The sequence below is a fragment of the Apium graveolens genome, chromosome 7, assembly GCF_009905375.1.
Source record: "Apium graveolens cultivar Ventura chromosome 7, ASM990537v1, whole genome shotgun sequence".
In the NCBI taxonomy this organism is placed as follows: Eukaryota; Viridiplantae; Streptophyta; class Magnoliopsida; order Apiales; family Apiaceae; genus Apium; species Apium graveolens.
Genome location: NC_133653.1, coordinates 137,095,721 through 137,104,672, shown reverse-complemented (window position 1 = coordinate 137,104,672; position 8,952 = coordinate 137,095,721). Strand labels below are relative to the sequence as shown.

General features: G+C 37.6%; 1 non-coding gene across 1 annotated transcript; it reads right to left on the bottom strand.

The window, feature by feature from the left end:
• Positions 1–8,373: 8,373 nt before the first annotated feature.
• LOC141676298 (small nucleolar RNA R71) lies at positions 8,374–8,480 on the bottom strand. The gene has a single exon (XR_012556896.1). It is a non-coding gene; the product is annotated as a small nucleolar RNA R71 (small nucleolar RNA).
• Positions 8,481–8,952: the final 472 nt, after the last annotated feature.

Below are 8,952 nucleotides of genomic sequence, written 5' to 3'. Positions count from 1 at the left end.
CAAAACTCACATTTAGAAAACTTGGCATACAACTTCTCTTTTCGAAGTATCTCCAATGCTATCCATAGATGCTGCTTAGGTTCTTCTTCCGACTTTGAATAAATAAGGATGTCATCAATGAACTCCACTACAAACTTATCCAAATACTTTTTAAATACCCGATTCATCAGATCCATAAATGCTGCCGGGGCGTTAGTCAATCCAAAAGGCATTACTAAGAATTTATAATGTTTTTATCTGGTCCTGAATGCTATCTTTGGAATATCTTCTTCTTTGATCTTTAATTGATGGTATCCTGATCTCAAGTCAATCTTTGAAAAGCACTTTGCTCCCTTCAGCTGATCAAATAGGTCATCTATTCTTGGTAGCGGGTAACGGTTCTTAATCGTCACCTTATTCAACTCTCGATAATCTATACATAACCGCATACTTCCATCTTTCTTCTTTACAAACAGAACAAGTGCTCCCCATGGCGACGTACTTGGCCGTATCACTCCTTTGTCCAATAATTCTTGTAGCTGGCTCGCCAGCTCTTTCATTTCTGCTGGTGCCATCCTATATGGGGCCTTCGAAACTGGTTCTGTGCCCGGAGCAAGGTTGATCTCGAACTCGATTTATCGATCTGGCGGTAAGCCTGGTAGTTCGTCTGGGAACACATCTGGAATTCGTTGACTCCATGAATATCTTCTATTTCGGGGTTGTCCTTTTCTGAATCCACTACATAAGCTAAGAACGACTCGCAACCTTTTCTAAGTAACTTCTTAGCCTGAACGATTGTAAGAATTAGTTGCTCTTGCCTCTGTCCCTTAAATACTACTTTCTCTTCACTCTTCGTCTTTAAATACACCTTCTTGGACTTACCATTAATCTGGGCGTTATTCTTCCCTAACCAATCCATGCCTAAAATTATATCGAACTCTCCCAACTTGAAGAGTATCAAGTCGGCTGAAAATTTATACCCCGAAATATCAATCTCGCACTTTGGACAAAGTTGACTCACAAGAATCTTCTCTTGGTTCGCATTTACCATATTTACTACCTCGTTCATAACCATTTTATCATATTGAAGTTTATCAACAAAAGTTTCTGATATGAAAGATCTCGTCGCTCCCGAATCAATCAATACTTTAGCTTCAATATCGTTTAGTAAAAGTGTACCTGCTATCACCTCAGAATTCTGAACAGCGTCCTTCATTTTTAAATCAAATGTCCTTGCTGTTGCTTGCGGAGTCGTTGTAGGTGGTGGAGGTAAGGCCAATACCTCAGCTAGCACGCTTGCACTGGTACTTGCCACGTTCATCAGAGCTTTGACTGGTCCGGTTGACTTGCACTCCCTAGCTATGTGTCCAGTCTTTCCACACTTGTAGCATGTAACTCCCGGCTTCGGCATCTTACACTCGTTTACCAAATGTCCCTTCTGGTTGCACCTATAGCATGTCATGCTCAGCTTATTACACACTCCCGGGTGTCTTCTTCCACAATGCTTACATTATGGTCTCTGAAATCTGTGTTCTCCAACTTGTCCTTGGCTTGCCTGGTTGTTCCCCTTTGATTCTTGTCTTCTGCTCAAATTCCCCTTCTTTTGAAAATTTCCGCCTTTATGGAATCCAATCTTCTTTATATTCCTATCTTGTGAATTTTCGGCTTCAGACTATTCTCCATAAAATGGAACCTTTCTCTTCTTGTTATCCCTTTCCTTCCTTGATTGCATCCCATTACTCTCAATCAGAGCAGCCTTCTGTACTATGCATGTATAAGTATCAAGCTCAAACATAGCCACTCTATCTCTGATCTAAGACTCTAATCCTTGTTGGAATCTTTTTGCTTTTTCCCCCTCACTGCTGGTATACTTTATCACAAACCTTGACAACTCTGTGAACTTCTTCTCATACTCTAGTACAGACATACTCCCTTACTTCAATTCAAGAAATTTAAGCTCCATCTAATTCTGCATGTACTTAGGGTAATACTTTTCCAGAAATAACTTCTTAAAGCTTTCCCAAGAAACTTGCTGATTTGCTTCCATAGCTTTTACTGAATCCCACCAATAAATGACTTCGCCCTTCAGGAAGTAAGTTACATATGGTGTCTTCTGATCGTCCCCTAACTGTACCAATTCAAAAGCTCTTTCCATTTCCTTAATCCATGTGTTTTCTATTATTGGATCAGTGGTATCATGAAATGCAGGTGGATTCACATTCTGAAAAGCCTTGAAAGTAACAACTTGTCGAGGTGGTACTGGTGGATCAGGTGGTTGGTGTGGTTCACGGTTATCTTGGTTTTCAAATTGTTGTTGAAGAGTTAGTTGTTGTTGAGCTATAGCGTTTGTTTGCTGTTGTAAGGTTTCTAGTAATCGAAGAATATTTGGATCTGTGGTAGATGTGGTTGTTGGGTTCTTCTTTTTGGGTGGCATGATCCTGAAATAAGAGTTACGTCAAAACAAGTATGAATAATGAAATAATTCGAGGGTGTCGCATGGCATTCTTATTCACATATGAGGTCAAGTTTCAAATTAACCAATTAGGGTGATGCATATAAAGGCGTAAAATAAACAATTGAAAGCAAATGGAACGATGGTGTATTGAAATTTAAGGACACAATACATCAAGATTAGAATAAGGTCTGAATTTAGGAAAACATGCTTATCTAAAGGAACAACAGGGAGTTTTACATAGTCCGATAATACAACAATATGAAAGGTAGATAATGGAAAGAACTAAGGCTCCACTCCATCGGAACGGGGTTTGGTAGTCTTCTCTTCTCGAAGCATCTTCACAATACTCTGGAGCTCATCCGCCACCATCTGGATGATATACTGGCTGGTACGGTCTCGGTGCGATGGCATCTCCTCAAGCTTAGTTTTGACGTACTGAACCAAAGTCCAAGTCTCACAATCATCTGCTCCTTAGGCTTCCCTTCATAGTTTCGACTATCCGGATACACGTTCTTCAATCGGTCTATCAGTCGGTCGTACTTGCCCGGAAGCATGTCAAACTCGCGCCTCAACTCAGCATACACGGAGAAAGCAATAGTGTCGTCCGACCCAGAGAATGACTAGGAGTGCACCCTTTGCTGACAAACCATACATAGATATATAAGAGGAGTAGTAATAATAAATTTACTTAACCTACTCTCTCGCATAATATCTATAACTTATACATATATCCTATAACCTATTTGGGCTGTCCAGGGACTCTAAACTGTAGCTCTGATACCAAAACCTGTCACACCCCCAACTTAACAATACATAATATAAAAATATTATAATAGATAAAAGAAAGTAAATACAACCGAATCCAAGATCTTACAGTTTAGGGTTTGGAACAGCCCAACACTATTAACTATTACAACTAGTTTTAATATCGAGTCCTCACACAAAACTATCTCTTATTCTACCTGAGCTAGAACATACGCATCGGCATCACAAGTCTTACGTGTTGTCTGCTTGAATCTAACCATATCTGCTAGCTGTAATATCAGGGTGAAAGCAAGTAGTGAGCCAAATGCTCAACAAGTGCTAAACAATACGCTACAAAACATTAACGGGATCCCTAGGCAACTTTTAAGCCTACAATTTAAGTGTGGAAAGGACTTGTGTCTCAGTCCAGATCCACTATTTAAAGAAAACATTTATCCCCCTTTGGGACTGAAAATCCAAATTTTTAATCATTTCAAAAACTGATGCCGATTGATAATAAATTTCTTAAACAGTAAACATCTTTATCAAAGGATTATAGATCAACTTTGAAATACTGGAAATATGTTCACTAAATCTCAGGGCCATGATCCACTAGACTTTACTCTATCAGGGTAATTGAAAGGTTTCTATTTACAAGGACTTTGACAAGGAGATTTAGCAAGGCTATCAGATAATATGAAAGAACAAAGCCTTATTAGGCTTAAGGTAATGGTTCCAGATAAGGTATAGGTATTAAAATACAAAGAAGGTGAGAATTAATTCGAAGTATAACAGGGTATCATGTGTTAGGGTAAGAATAGGGTTATCAAACAATCATGAACGACTTTAAGGAGTGACTGGCTTTTAGGTATCAAGATAAAGTTTCTATCAAGGTTCTTACAAGAGTTGAATCAAAGCATCAAGGTGCAATATCAAGATTTCTCAGGAATCAATAGCATGTTAATCAAAAGGATCAATAAAGTATTATAACAAATCTCTATTTTATCATTGCATCACAATTACTTTGGTATACTAGCATGGTATGACTTTTGATCTACTTGCAATAAATACTTGAGGGTTCATGGCATTTCTATATAGTACGAAGATAGATTTGAGAATCAATTGGTTCAGGTATAACAAGATAAATCAGGATACTCGCATCATATATATGGGAACTAGTTATCACACATTCGCAGTGTAAACTAAAAAGCAGGTTGAATCACTTGCCTTGAGAAAGGCTGGACTGGACTGGACTGGCAAGTAGGAGCAATTGGAAGCTTTACTCGACCTTTATGGAAAGTTTACCCTCATCTCGAGATCCTACATAAATAATAATAACCTTATTATAATATATTCTCACCAACTCAGCCTATTTACAACCCGAAATTAAACACAAATGGCACTTAGGCCTATATGCACGCAATTTATAATCACCTTATAAACATAATAGTACACATAGCCACATATACTCACTTACCATATTTAAGTATCAAATAATATCACACACACCATATTGCAACATTAGGCTTGGATGATCTCGCTCCACAACTTAAGTCACTTGATCGCTAAACTAGACAAAATCTCCAAATTTTGGCCTTCTAACTCGATGTGCCTCTACTAAACCATCCAAATCCTATTGACCCTAACTTGGGCCTTTCACTCTACTGGTTTTATGCTATCTTGCAACTATAGTGGTCAACCTAGGCCTCACTCACAAGTGCTCTAAAACTATGTGGTAAGTGAAGATGCTTATTATGGTAAATTTCAGAATGACATCTAAGGTTTCTTGGGTGCATTTGACACTCTTACACTTCAAGTTTACCTCTAAAACTTCTACACTAGACTCTTCTGATCATAAGGAAACTTCCAAACTTGATGTGGCTCAAGGGCCTAGCTTGGCCCTCCTTAGGCCTAAGCTTAAAGTCCATGATTCCCCTGTTTTTATGGGCAGAAAAGGTCCTGACTTGAACTAACTTGTGACACATTATTCTAACTCAAATCCTATGAAATATGGCCGGAAAAACTTCTCTGATACTCCCTCAAACTAAGTCCCAACAGGGCCCAATGAGGGCCTACCTATGACATGGTCAAAACTTCCAATTTCTAAGTTGCAATAAAACTGTCCCCTGCTGGAAAGATTTTGCGATTCCACTCGTGCACCTAACCAAACGTCTTACAAACCTCCAAAAAACACCTAAAACCTATTGTATACTCCTAGTGATAACTTTTGGTGGCTTGGGCCTCAAAGTGCACAACAAATGCCCAATCAAAACTTCCCCACAAACTAGTGCAAAATTCTGGAAAAATGCAAACACTAACTAAACCCTTTCCACCTTAACTCCCACTTATTAACCAAGCATCCAACCTTTACCAAAGCAAACCTAGTGCATCAATATCATAAATAGTTCCTCAATAGGAGTGGAGATCACCATGCCCTAGAACACTGACATGCAAATAAAAAATACAACATGCAACTCATGGAAAACACTTAACAAGGTTTCGACTAAACATGGAGTTTAAATTCTTGTAAATTCGATTTGAACCTATTACCCAACCTTAATAATCATGAAATGTATCTTCTCTTAACTATTATTAATCAATATATCATGGAAACAATATATTTCAAGCATAAATAATTCGAATTTATAGACTTTTAATTATGAAAACATGATTTCGAGAAGAGTAGCATACACAACATGGTTGATCATCATATTAACATCTTAAAACTAGCATGCATGGCTAAACATGATTATATAATGAAATTTCAGTAGCATGCAAAGGTTTTTAAGGCATGGTTTCTCCATAAAACACTTGGTTAAAACATATATGAAATGTATCTCATAGAGAGCTCTTAAATTCACAAGAATCAAGAGTTTCTCTTTGGATATCAGATAAAAGCTACCCATGCAACCATGAAATTTCATCTCCCAATCACAAAACTCTTGGGAAGTATATAAAATAAATGTAGGTAGGGGAATTACACTAGGGAAGATGAGAAATGGGATGGAAAAATGAAAGGGAGTGGGGAATGGGGGTTTCGGTCGAGAGCAATGAGAGGGAGGGGGAAGAAGAGAGAAAAAGAGAGAGATGAGTTGGAGTGAAGTGAATGTGGTTGAGTGTGAGTTTGATTGAGGTTAAATCATTATACTTATGAAAATTGGTGAGTGGAGTGTGCTTTTACCCTTTCCTCCCTTCTCTTCTTGAAAACAAATTTGCATGCAAGGGCATTCTAGTAAAGTGGCCTTGGTAGGAGTGGTTAGTGGGGTGGTTATTGATTCTAGTGCCCTTGAGTTGAATTAGAAGTGATTTGCATGCATGGGCAAAAGAGTAAAATGCAAATTAAATAAACAATTAGTTTCAAAGAATAATTTTTATAAATAAAATTAATATTTCAAAAATTATAAAAGTTGTACCATAAAATAACTTAGATTTTTAAAAATTTTTGAGATCACTCTTGAAATTTGTGAATGAAATAATTTTTAAAAGAAAATTTTCCAAGGTATAGAATATTCCTTATAAATCAAAAATAAAGGCAAATAATAAAACTCTTGCTTTGAAAAATTTATATTCTACATAAAGCAACTTATAACGCAGCAAATTCCATTCACACAAACGTACAGTCATTAAGTATATTTATAATCGGCTTTAATATTATACAAAGTTCACAAATAACATTACACAAAATGTCGGTCGTAACAAATACTACGTTTATTATACCATGCTTTTATCGGAACCCACGTTGTTGATGAGTCCGATCATGGGCAAATCATTATCGTGGTGTTCCTAAACGGATTTATTTATGGATTTCTTTAGTTAAATTGTTTCGATGCCTTAGTATGGGGTGATTGATTGATATCCTAGTATTGGTTGTTCTTATTCGTCTTATGAGCGTCGCGAACTTATAAGATAGTGTGTTAATTCTTAAGGAAGCGATATTGAATTTAAGGATTTAGAACTTGCCATGCTGGTATAGGTTCATGTTGTTCTTATGCATGATTTATAGGTAATTTTAACCATCTTACTTGCCCTGTGTAATCAAGATAGATAACTTATGCTTAAACCGTTATGTTGTCAAATTCTATAGATATATAGGGTCTCAATATAATTGGTGTCTATTCGGCTTCTATCTCTTTTGTGGATGTCTGGTAGTATGGTACTCGTGTAATGAAAGTTGACGTTTACCAGTTTCGTGTTGTCTGATTAGTGTCATCACCATTGTATGCTAAGGTTGAGAACAATAAAGCTATTGAATGAAGTATTAATGAAGTTAGAATCCCATGTTTTTCATATATATTAATTTATTCAATCTTATTCTCTTAGTTATAATAGTTAGCGTAATTCTTAGTTATAACAACCTCAATTTGTTATCGTCTTAGCATTGAATAATAACCATACATTGTTGCTTAAGTGCATGAATTAATTAGTTAACCAATACAGTCTCTGTGGGAATGAACTAGAAAATATTCTATACTACTTGCGAACTCGTATACTTGCGTGTAATATTAGCGCGTGTTTAACGACTAACAAGTTTTTGGCGCCGCTGCCGGGGACTACAATGTTAATTTATAGTTTATGTGCTTTCCATCAGTGGTCATTAAATTTCATTGACTCAGACTTGTTACTTATTTGATCCTTGTTTTATTTCAGGTACTCTAGCAAGGGTATATGCATACGCGTTCGCGTACTCGTAAGAGAACACTGGATAAAGCCGATGAAGAACTTGTGGTGGTTCGTAAGAAAGCTTTTGAGGAAGAAAAGAAGGTAGAAGAAGAAGAAGAGAAAGTTGAAGAACCAGCTTTAGTAGAGATGGGTGATCAAGCGGAGAATCCGAAGGCTTTGATGGACTATTCCCAGCCTAAAATTAATGACATTCATTCAAGCATCATCAGACCAGCCATCAGGGCTAACACATTTGAGATCAAATCAAGCACGATTCAGATGATACAGAACTCAGTTCAGTTTGGGGGTTCTCCTACTAAAGACCCCAACATGCACATCAGGGATTTCATCGAGATCTGCTACACTTTCAAGTTCAATGATGTGACTGAAGATGCTATCAAGATGAGACTCTTCCCATTCTCTCTAAGGGACAAGGCTAAGTGCTGGTTACATTCTTTACCACCGGGGTCTATCACCACTTGGGAAGATCTTGCGTAAAATTTTCTCACTAAATTCTTCCCTATGCAAAGACTGCTGCAATCAAGAATGCTCTTACTCATTTTGCTCAACAAACTGGAGAATCTCTGTGTGAGGCTTGGGATCGATATAAGAAGATGTTAAGGAAGTTCCCACACCATGACATGCCTGATTGGATGATTATCAACTGTTTCTATAATGGATTGGGTGCTACTTCTAGACCCATGCTTGATGTAGCATCAGGAGGAGCCTTGTGGGCTAAAAACTATGATGAAATTTATAAACTTATTGAACTGATGGCTGCTAATGAGTACCAGAATCCTTCCCAGAGGCTGACTCAGGGAAAAGTCACAGGAATTCTGGAGTTAGACGTAGCAACTGTTATCGCTGCCCAACTTAAGGCTTTGACGATGAAGGTGGACACTTTGACTAATTATGGAGTCAATCAAATCACTAGTGTCTGCGAGCTATGTGTTGGTGCCAATGAGACTGATCAGTATGAAATTTCTAGTAAATCAGCTCAGTTTGTGAGCAACTTCCAGCGATCGCAGCAACCAGTGCCAGCCACCTATCATCTAAACAACCGCAATCATCCTAATTTCAGCTGGAGCAACAATCAGAATGCGGTTCACAACCTT